The following is an 11,262-nucleotide window of genomic DNA, read 5'->3' as shown; positions in this document are numbered from 1 at the left end:
CATCATGAATTTGTCTTTGAAATTCCAAAATAAGTCAAAAAATACACACCTTTGCCAAATATCATGGCTAAAAACATAATCACTGCAAAGTTATCAAGAAATAAAATTTGTAAAGGACACTTTTGTCCTTAATAGGGAAGGCGGTTGCCAACAAGTGGCTAAATGGGGCTACATAACGTCATCACGCTGAACACAGCTTTACAGTCGTGGTGGGGATGTGAAGTCAAGCGACCGTAGTGCAGCTTGTTTAAAGCCTAACATTAGCTTTTTACTTCTGGTGATTGCATTAATGCTTTAAAATTATAAAAGTGGTGTTTCTGAAGAGCGTCTAAACTTTTTGTTTCTGCTGCTCCAACAATCACCAACTCTGGTTTGGTTGAAACAAACCCTTAATTCACCCAGATATATGTGAAACATGCCGGTTCTATACACGCTAAAATTACTGTTTATTTAAATGGACTCTGGTGGGTTTGGCGATGGTGATCTCGAGGCTGTTTCTGGTTTAACAAAAAGGATCTTACTCTTTAACAAAAAGGTCTGTCTCTGTCAGGATCCTGTCCATAATCTGATGATACCAGTTTGAATTTGGACAACTCAACCTGACTGTCTGAGGCGTTCAAGTTGTTGAAAGTTTACACATGATCTGGAAAGGAAAGCACAGGGAACTGCGCTGGGTTGATTGTCATTGAAGTTTAAACTGATCATGTAAATGTCTATCCAGTAACAAAACAACTGCTTATAAAATAAAGAGAAATAGTTTCCCCAAATTTGGCACAACCACTCACTTGTACTCAGTGATGAACTGACCAGAAATTGGTGTTCAAACGTCAGGGTCACTGTGACCTTGCATCTATTTCATTCTTGTGAATGTGGTACCTCAAGGGAATTTCTTCAGATTTGGCACAAACGTTCACTTGAACTCAATGATGAACTCAATAGATTTTGGTGGTCACAGGTCAAAGGTCAAGATCACTGTGACCTTGCGTCCATCAGTCAGTCTTGTGAATTTGATATCTTCAGAACACCTCGAGGGAATTTCCTAAAATTTGGCACGAATGTCCACGTGGACTCAACAATGACCTGATTAGAATTTGGTGGTCATAGTTAAAAGGTCATTGTGACCTTGCATCCATCTTGTGAACGCGATATCTTCAGCACACCTAGAGGGACTGTCCAGTTGAATTTGAGGATGAACGGATTAAAATTTGTCGGTCATAGGTCAAAGGTCACTGCCCCTTAAGGGAATTGCCTTAAATTTGTCACAAAGGTCCACTTAAACTCAGCGATCAACTGCTTTGAATTTTGGTCAAAGGTCACTGACCTCACAAAACATGTTTTTGGCCAAACCATACAAATTGATTCACTAATTATAACAAAACTGCACAGACATGTCCAACAGGAAAAAATGATGAAGTCATGACATTGCATAAACAAAAGGTCAAAGGTCAACTTCACTGTTACAGTGTAAAGGTCATATCTCAGGAACAGAAGGAGACATTTGGTCAGATACTGAAATGGTGACACTAATGTTAAAACTGTGCTGACAGATCTTCTGTGTGTGAAAGTTGCACTTAGTTTACATCCATGTTTTCACAGACATGGATGTAAACTAAGTGCAACTTGAGTGGTTTGCAGAGTCGTACACCTGCGATACGGTAATTCTAGTTTGTAATGTGGGCTTTTTGCCCCTTTAATTTTGAATTGTGTGTTTATATTAGTCTGTATGTTTTTGATTTGTAATGATTTGGCTGTTTTTAAAGTTGATTACGCCTAGATAGGAAATTGTATTTCATACGGTACACTGGAGCATCGACTTCTCCCATATGTGAACCATCAGGCTTGTTTTTGTGCTCTTTTCAGGCCTCTTGCAGTGATTTACATGAGCCCACTAACTCTTGACTCCATTTCTCGTCTTTTGGCTCCATAATTACAGAATAATTGCCTTGCTATATCTTACTCAACAGGGAGTACTTAACCACTGAAACCGTGAAATAACAGACTGGGACGGGATGATCTGCTGAAGTCAGCGGTATTACCGACTCTCTGATGGGAGAATAGACAGGAGGGAGGGAGAGTGTCTGCAGGGAGAAGCACTACCACGCTCCACCAGTCCACAGCCTGTTCTTGTGTCTACACAGAGACGAGCACAAAGGCCCCAACCCATATTTGACGCTTTGTGGCCATGGACACAAGGAGAGGCTGCCCGTCTCAGAAAATAGAACTCAATTAACAGTTTAGCTGCAGGCATATTGGAACATTGTTTCATTAACGAGATGAATACAGTCTGATAATTACTTCATCTCAATTAGAAAAAAAAGGCTACACTCTATATTGATTGTGGCTGATGAGCTTGAAGGTTAATTAGGAACACAATATTTCAAAAGTCTATCCTGCTTTGTTGTTGTTTGACAGCTGTGGGAACTGTTTGTTGTTTTGCAGTTTTAAGGACTCTTCCTGTCACAAAAAAGACTACTTGATTTTATCTCGTCAACAAAAGGCTTGTCTTTTGTTTCAGCAGAATAACATGCCTCTCTGCTAACCTTGACTCCAGCTTGTGTTTGAAGTACACAGTTTCTGGCACCAGTTTGTGTCTCGCTGTTCCGCCGTGCGCCACTAGAGGGAGCCGTGGTCCTTCTGAAAAGCCTCCATGGAGCAGCATGGGAGCTCGGACTGACTGAAACGGTTCACCAAGCCCCCATTAATGCACCTGTGCAAAGCCAAATGGAACGAACTAATAGTGCATTACCATTAACAATACAAATTACACCATTAGGCACACTTGGCTCTCAGGCCTTGTGATAGCTATAAATAGTTTCACTTGGTCTTGGACAATTTGTGCTGTACTTGCATAATGACAGCACTCAAATTAATTCAGGGTGTGCAAATGGAGTATTGCTGCATGTTGTGAAAGGGGACATTTTGGGGTTTTTTTTAATGATGTGCCTCTTCCTGCAGAACCACCTTTGCAGGAGGGATTGATCAGCAGCCCTAACATAAGTAAAATGTCTCCATTACAGCCCATCCAGAGCATTTGATCCTGTTATTGCTGAAGCTTTGCACACAGCAATGACCTCTTTTTGTCAATGAAAGTTGGCTGGATTAGTAGAAATGGCCCTCTGGATCGGTTCTGGACCCTTTTTCAGCGGACCATAGGAGACCCAGCACAGTTTTTGCAGCTAGCTGACCTCAAAGTGGCTTCACTACTGCTCCATAAAACAAACAGAGCAGAGCAGAGGCAGCTTGACTGCCCCTCACTGGGACTGTGGACAGGACCTTAAAGCGCTTAGCCAGAGGGGACCATTATGTGGACTACTTTTCGCTGTGTTCTATGTAAATGCGCCACACTGAAATGGAAGGTAAAATTAAGCCAGCATGTCAGAGGCACTGGGCCAAGAAAACTTTAAGTGTTCCTGATATTCCTGCGTGATGCAGATGATAGATGGCAGCTGATGGGGGGAGAAAATGATGGTAGCAATCACCGTCATAAAGCATCGCCAGATTCATCCATTAAGGGTTTCTTGCCTTCTAGCCTGCTGCACATTGACATTTGATGATGTGTAAAGCAGTGGTGTTGTTAGGCCTGGGCGTCCGAGGCTTCGGCCATGAATGTTTTATGAATAGCCCTGGATCTAAATAGGCTGTATATGTATTTTTAAAGAAATAAGAATAGGCTTAATTCTAATTTTTAAAAAGCCCTGGATCTGATAATGTGTTGTTCTGTAAAGCCCTTGAAAATATTATGATATCACTGATCGAAATCAAGTTTTGAGTCCTCTGTTTGATTCAACATTTTGTGTGATCGCATGCAAAGAAGTGCAAAGGCGCATCAGGAATCACTTAAATGTTGCAGCTGGTAAAGATGGAGCTCATTTTAAATACTTTATATACTAAGGGGTAGTTGAATCTATAATTATGCATCATCATTTATTAGTTGATCATATTTTGTATAAATAATTTAAGTAAAATAATACATGTAGTTCAGTAAAAAGTGCATTTCCTTCTGAGATGTAGTGCACTATAACATAACATAAAATGTGAATACTTGAGTACAGGTACCTAAAAATTCTCTATAATGTAATGATAGCAGTTGCAAAGAACTAAAGTAGTATTGCTAAATACCAATTACTAACAACTACTAATATTCTTAGCATCACTTTCCATGAATAATCTGGAAAAATGCTAGAGCCCAAAAAAAGCATCAAGCTTTTTAAAAAAAATGTTAAAAAAGTGTCAGGAAGGATCCCCCTACAGAAATCCGAGCTAAGCCCCAGTGACTTTGAATCCTAGAAACGCCTCTGGTGTGAAGAATACTTAATCAAGTCAAAGAGTCTACAGCCACGCAGCTCGATGAAGCCACATTTCGGCACAGTGTAGCCTCAATTTTTGCTTCTCATGTATTAGTTCCATGTTGGAGTCACAAAGCACCATCCGTTTCCCCAAAAGATAAATATACCTGCCGATGTTTAAAAAAATCCATAAGGTTGTTGAACAAGATTTTCTGCTGTTCTGAAAGTATATCTGGGATCCTCAAAGACTCTCTGAACTATCCAGATGAACAAATATTCTGATTACTGCACCATTAAAAAATCCTAATCCAAATAAAGAGCCCCTTCTCACTTCCAATTCGTCAAATACCGCCACTTTGTCAGTGGTGTCTGCATCAGACACCGACGCACAGAGGTGATTTGCACTGGGCAGCATCAGTTTGTAACACGATGTAACTACCATAATGTAAAGAGCCAGAAAGTCCGCATAGGGAGAGCAGGAGGGGAAGTGAATGAGTTTTTTAAAACCCATGCCACATGCTTTTGTTCGGTAAACCTCAGGAAGTCAACCTAAAAACTGTGTTTTACCTATGTTGTAATTCTATTTAAAAATACAAAAGTGTATGCATTTAAAGAGAGGAATAGAACTGATGTGAAAGCGGAATTTCTTTCTTTTCTTTCTGCTCATCACATGCAAAGCGTCTCTTCAAAATAAACTTAAAACAATGTAGGTTTTCTTCATTTTTAGGCAGGTTTAGGCAACAAATGTACTTGATTAGGTTTAGAAAGATCAGACTCAACGTTGAGTTTTGGTTTCACATGTCACATCAACAGCAATCTCCTGGATAAAAGTCCTGTGTTTGTTTGATCCACCTGTCCCTTCCTCGCCCCTCATTACAGAGCATTTCCACCAGATCCAGCAACAGAGGGCATCTCAACGCTTCTCAACGCTATCCAATGGATAGCAGATGAGTAGTTGTGCATGGTGGGTGTATTGCGACAGGTTTGAAGGCAGGTTTGAAGTTAGGTGACGCAGTGTAAAGAGCGTCAAAATTTGCCTGATAGGAGGTCGACGCGGATGGATGGGTCAAACAAACACAGGACTTCGATCCAGGAGACTGGTGTCTGTGTGCCGTGTGAATCCAAAAGTCATTGATGAGTTTTTTTTAACTTATGTGTTGAGTTGGGTTGCGTTACATTACGTCATGTTGCGTTGCTTTGCGTTGCATCACATTACATTGCGTTACGTTACTTTATTTTATGCCTAAATATCATTTTTCTCCTAACTTTAACCAAGCAGTTTGTGTGCTTAAACCTAGCCACACGTTAACCACAGCTACATAATAACATTCAACTGTAACGTATCTGTCGTTTGCAGAAATGTACAATGCCAACATTTTTTTTGCTGATTGGGTTGCGACGTGAATCCCAGACATCACTTTACCTGCGCAGTAATCCATGCATACATCCTGCTGCTCCAACAATCACAGAGAGACAACAGCGCTGCGCCCCTTTTTATAGATGCACTCTTATCAATTAAAAGGAATATGGACGGGGAGATCACAGCATCACATCCATCATTTACATGTAGGAGTACATGATGTAATACATAATGGACAATATGAGCCTGTGAGCACAACAGGGAGGTTGACCCTGTACAGGAAACTCTCTGATACTCTTAATTAGATTGCTGTATTGTAGTTTGACCTTGGTGGGAGACACTCTACACTACTCTGTCTCTCCCTCCCTCTCTGTCTTTCTCTTGCTTGTGGTTGTGCTGGCAGGCTGAGAGCGCATAGTGGAGCATGGGCATTTTCTCCTGGAGGGTAGGAGAGAAATGCAATCAGCAATTCAATCGTGGCCATTGTGTAGCAGTGCTGATGAGCTTTGCAGAGTAGATAATGGATTAAATTATTTATCCCCCCCCTCCTCCTCCTCAGTGCTTATTGTTGCCTCCTCTTTGTGCTGCTACAGCGGTACACAGACGTAGGTTGAAGGCCTAGATCACTTGCTGCCTTTCATAGATCTAATTTTTCTAATTAGCGCTTGAATGCAGAACGTTCTCTCCCCCTTTACCCCCTGCCTCCACGGCGGCGTTCATTGTCTGGTACGTTCCATGAGGTGAGCATGTGAACCTATCAGCGTCCAATTCAATGGCAGAGAATACCACTGTACCACCACATCGCTGTCACTCCTACCCGTACTTCTCTTATTGAGACGCTAAATGATCTTGATAATAACCTAATCAAGGACACTTTCTTCAGATGAATGCTATTAGTCTGCAGCAGCTGTGCAGAGGACTGGCTGATCCGGGATCAGGAACACTGTGACCACAAATGTCACTCCTCTAAGTGTTTTCAATTATGTGGTGACCATATGGAGGAAATAGGAAAGCTGCTGGATCCAGATTATCTACAAACTGAAACATGGACAATCCATACATGATATTGATCATGGAGGCAATCAGTCAGACGGAGATTCATTCATGCTGGTACAGCAGCTGTCAGCGCCGTCACCAGTAGGGCATCAGTAGTCCTTTAACTACTGTAACATGCCAGTGATTATTTCAGGTTTAAAATGAGATCAACTTTATCAGTTTTACAAGCAAAGAGGAAGTAGTAGTAGAGGAGTTTGCATGTTCTGTTTTCTCCAGGTACTCCAGCTTCCTCTCACAATCCAAAGACATGCAGGCTATGGTATTTGTTCATTAAAAATTGCCTGTAGGTGTGATGTGAGCATGAATGGTTGTCTGTCTCTAAGTGTTAGCCCTGTGATAGTCTGGTGACCTGTCCAGGGTGTACCCCGCTTCTTGCCCAGTGTCAATTGCTCCAGCTCCCCACGACTCCTAAAGGGATAAGCAGTTACGGAGAATGAATGAATGAGTTTGGCCATTCTACCACTGCCATATTGGATTTTTGGAGCCAGAAGTGACCATATTTGGACAAGAAGGTGGACTCATAGACTGTTGCAAAGCCTTGCAGACAGCCCATCACTCAAGCAGCCCCACCCTTAAATATGCGTAACTTTAAGCCTTAATAAAATATAAATAGGTACAGTTGTTATAAATGGGGGAATTAGCCACAAGGGATTAAAACTGTTCATTATACCAGGCTGTAAACATGTTTATTTCTGATGTAAAGCTGGGCATTTTAACACGGAGGTCTGTGGAGATTAAGTCGTTTCTGGAGCCAGCCCCAAGTGGTTGTTCAAGGAACTGCAGGTTTTGGAACTTAAACATGGGCTTCATCTTTCAGCCCAGGAGGCTGCCACTTGACGCACGCGTGTTAGCAACAGAGTAGTTTATCCCAGCCATCCAGATGAGCTAGCAAGCTTTAAACAATAACTTACAACTGTAACAAGCATCAAGATGTGTGAATGAATGAATGAACAATCCTTATCGTGACCATATGCACAGGTACAATAAAACTTTGTTTGGCCACTCTCTGGTCGCTGGGTGTTCAGAATTGTCCGAATTGATATCCCAACAGCTGACTGAAGTTCTACAGAATAGCTTGTCTGTAATCATGTGACTATTATGACACGCAATTCAAGTGGAGGGCAGGATGTGATACAATACGTCCATACACTGAGGGGATTGGAAATAGAGGAAAGTGACTACATGAAAGGGTTGGATGAACCAACACCAGGTATCGTCAGAAAATTGAAACCCATGTTGGATGTGATCCATACAAAACAAAGAAAAGTGATTTTTCCACAAGTTTAATAATTTGCCTGTTATGGACACAAACATCGTTACAAATTACCTCGTCTACCAAACCTCCTAATGTTACTAACATTACATGGTGAGCTGATGAAAGAGTACAAGAGTCTCATGGACCGTAATTATTTTGCGTGTGGTTGGGTTGACGACTGAATCGACTGCGATCTTGTTTTTGTTGTAAATGTGCTTAGGTATTCTGTCTTTTCTATTTTAGCTCTGTAAGCACTGCTGTAAGGCGTTACAACGTTAGCTAATGTTAACTAACTCCAGCTACTGTTTTCTACCTACAAGGTCAACCATTCCTAGAGGTCTGGTGAAACACTGTCAGGTTAATGTTACTAGATAACGTTAGCTAATTTAAGCTACTGTTTTCTACCTACTAGGTCAGTTGTTCCCAGAGGTCTGGTAAAACACTGTCAGGCTAACGTTACTAGCAAATGTTAGCTAACTTTAGCTACTGTTCTCTACCTACTAGGTCAACCATTCCCAGAAGTCTGGTAAAACAATGTCAGGCTAATGTTACTAGATAATGTAGCCACTATTTTCTACCTATGAGGTCAACCGTTCCGTGAGGTCTGATGAAATGCTGTCAGGCTGACGTTACTAGCTAACGTTAGCTAACTAGCTACTGTATTCTACCTGCTAGGTCAACCGTTTCCAAACGTTTTGTAAAACAGTGTGAGGCTGACGTTACTAGCTATTTCTACCTACTGTTTTCTACTAGTTCAACCGCTCCCTGAAGTCTGGTAAAACACTGTCAGGCTAATGTTACTAGATAACATTAGTTAAATTTAGCTACTATTTTCTACTGACTAGGTCAACCACCCCCTGAGGTCTAGTGAATTGCTGTTGGTGTGTGCTTTGTGCTAACGTTAGCTGCTGAATGCTATAGACTCTGTGTGCTATTGACTTAGCTGCTAATGAGAGTCTGTCGCTGTGCGGCAGCTCGTTCAAGATTTTGAGGCCTAGTATTATAGGCTATAATTGGTTATTGTTTTGATCATTCAAATTTGACTGGATGGTTAATGACACATTTTTCTGTGGTGTGACAAACTTATTACACATTTTTAGTTTTGCTTTACCTTGACTTTAATGTTTCGCATTAGGTGACTCCGCTCCTCCAGACTGAAGAAGGAGGTTTGGAGCACTGTGGCACAGATGAAGAAGATAAATCAGGCTTTGGAGTAAAATCAGTTAGTTGTTGGTTTTAATCTTTCATATTGACAACAGGGAAAATATAGAATATGATCAGACTTATTCTTTAAGATATGTTTAAATTCACTCCAATATGTCTACTAAATGTTACTAGATGGATATGTGAGAGAGTGTATTACTATTATTAGTAGTATTATCAGCACAGTACTTTTGCAGTGAGCGTTCAAACAGGCAAACTCATCTTTTCACAGTTGGTATCAGGCCTGTGTGGCAGGGCTCCCCTGACAGCTAATACAGGCCCATTTAAGAGTGTTGACAGATGATGCAACTGTTGTGGTCGCATGCAAAAAAAGTGCCACCATGGTGTCTCACATGCAGACGCCATGTCTACAAACACTCCCTATTATTCTTGTTGTGGCCGGTGGAGGCTTGCATGTACTGTAAGTTCCAGAGCAATGTGGCCTGCTTGTGTTACATACTTTTGTGGGCCGCCTCCCTGACAACTGGCAACAAAGGATCCATTGAGCAGAGGCAGCGACGAGGGGCTTTGATGGGTAATCTGCATGCGTTTGTAGAGGGAAACTGGAGCTGGGTTAAAGGAAACAGGTGCAACTAATTACAATATCCCCAGTCCTCTTTTCCTCTGGATTTCCTCGTGCTTTCTCTCCTTCTTTCATTTTCTTTATCATCCTTGTTTTCCTTATTGCGAAATCTTTCGCGGGGGTAAAATTCCCTAATGAGACTCTACTACACACACACTGCAATAACACAGAGTTTCATTCTCTTCCTCCTCACAGGTCAGACATCAAAGTGACGAGGTGAAATCTACAAGGGAAGTAACAGGAAGACATTTTAATTTAATACTTCACACCGCACGTGTTACGGCTTTGTTCTTTGCACGTCATCAACATGCTTTCCAACTGAAAGCAGGATGACATACTCCTCAGTACAATATGGTCTCTCTTTGTCAAAGTGCATGTATTCTGTGTGAACAACTGTGTGCTTGAAGGCACAGTCTACTGTGCAAAATAATGGAAATCTGAGAGGCTTCTAAAGCACCTGGCACTAAGTATTACCTCTACAGCAGATGTAATTTCCAGTATTTCACATGTCAGGCTCTATTTCTGAGTCTAGCACAGCTCTCTAATACATGAGAGGTCATTGTGTGTAGACACACTAGATATAAATTAAAAACATGATCCATGGTCAGACCTTTTGCTTCCAAATGTCTCCTTTCCTCCACTTTCCTCAGAGCTTGATTTGAGCAGAGGCAATTGGCCAAATCCGTACAGATAAATCATAAAAATAAGCTGCTCAATACACATTACGTGTTTGGCACTGTCTGTGGTGTTTTAAAATCATAAGCAGATTTTTTTTTTAAGAGTTATAGGCTGATTTCAAATTTGGCTTCATGCACAGTAGGAGGGATTTCCACGTTGACAGTTGAGCCTGACATGAAATTGACATAAATTGACCATTTGCTGGATAGCTTAGCAACTGTAACCAGGCAAGGCAGGTCAGTCAAGTTTTGGGTTTCTCCACAGATAGATGCGGTGTGCACAGGGCTGGTGTAAAAGAAAACCTGGTATGTAAAGACACTGGTGCTTTAGCATGAGCTACAAATGTTAGCATGCCCAGCTAACTGGCTTGTTGCTACACAATACACTGACGTAGCACCATGTCCAAAGCCCAGTGGGTTATCATCAGTTAACTAGATTTTTGGGCAAGGAGATAAAGATTAAAGGGACAGTTAATACCAAAATCAAAACCACATATTTTTCCTGTTACCTGTATTAATCCAGATAGTTTTGGTGTGAGCTGCCGAGTGTTGAAGATATCGGCCTTCTCTCAGATACAGTGGAACTAGATGGAACTTTCAGCAGATGTCTGTGACCTTTACTGGAGCAGCAAAATATATTTGAACCTCATATTAAAGCTAACAGCCATTTAAGTCAAATTCAGCCCCTCAACATTACTAATAGATCTATGAGTGTTAATGAATATGTTTTAGCACAAGGTGGCTCCTCTGCAGTGGGCTAGCTTTGATTATTTGGTACTTTCAAATTTGCAGTGTTGCTGATGAAAGCAAACAAATTTGTCCAAGCACAAATAAATTCTTTA

This window comes from Epinephelus moara, chromosome 10 (assembly GCF_006386435.1).
Source record: "Epinephelus moara isolate mb chromosome 10, YSFRI_EMoa_1.0, whole genome shotgun sequence".
Taxonomy (NCBI): Eukaryota; Metazoa; Chordata; class Actinopteri; order Perciformes; family Serranidae; genus Epinephelus; species Epinephelus moara.
Note: the sequence above shows the minus strand (reverse complement) of the source record.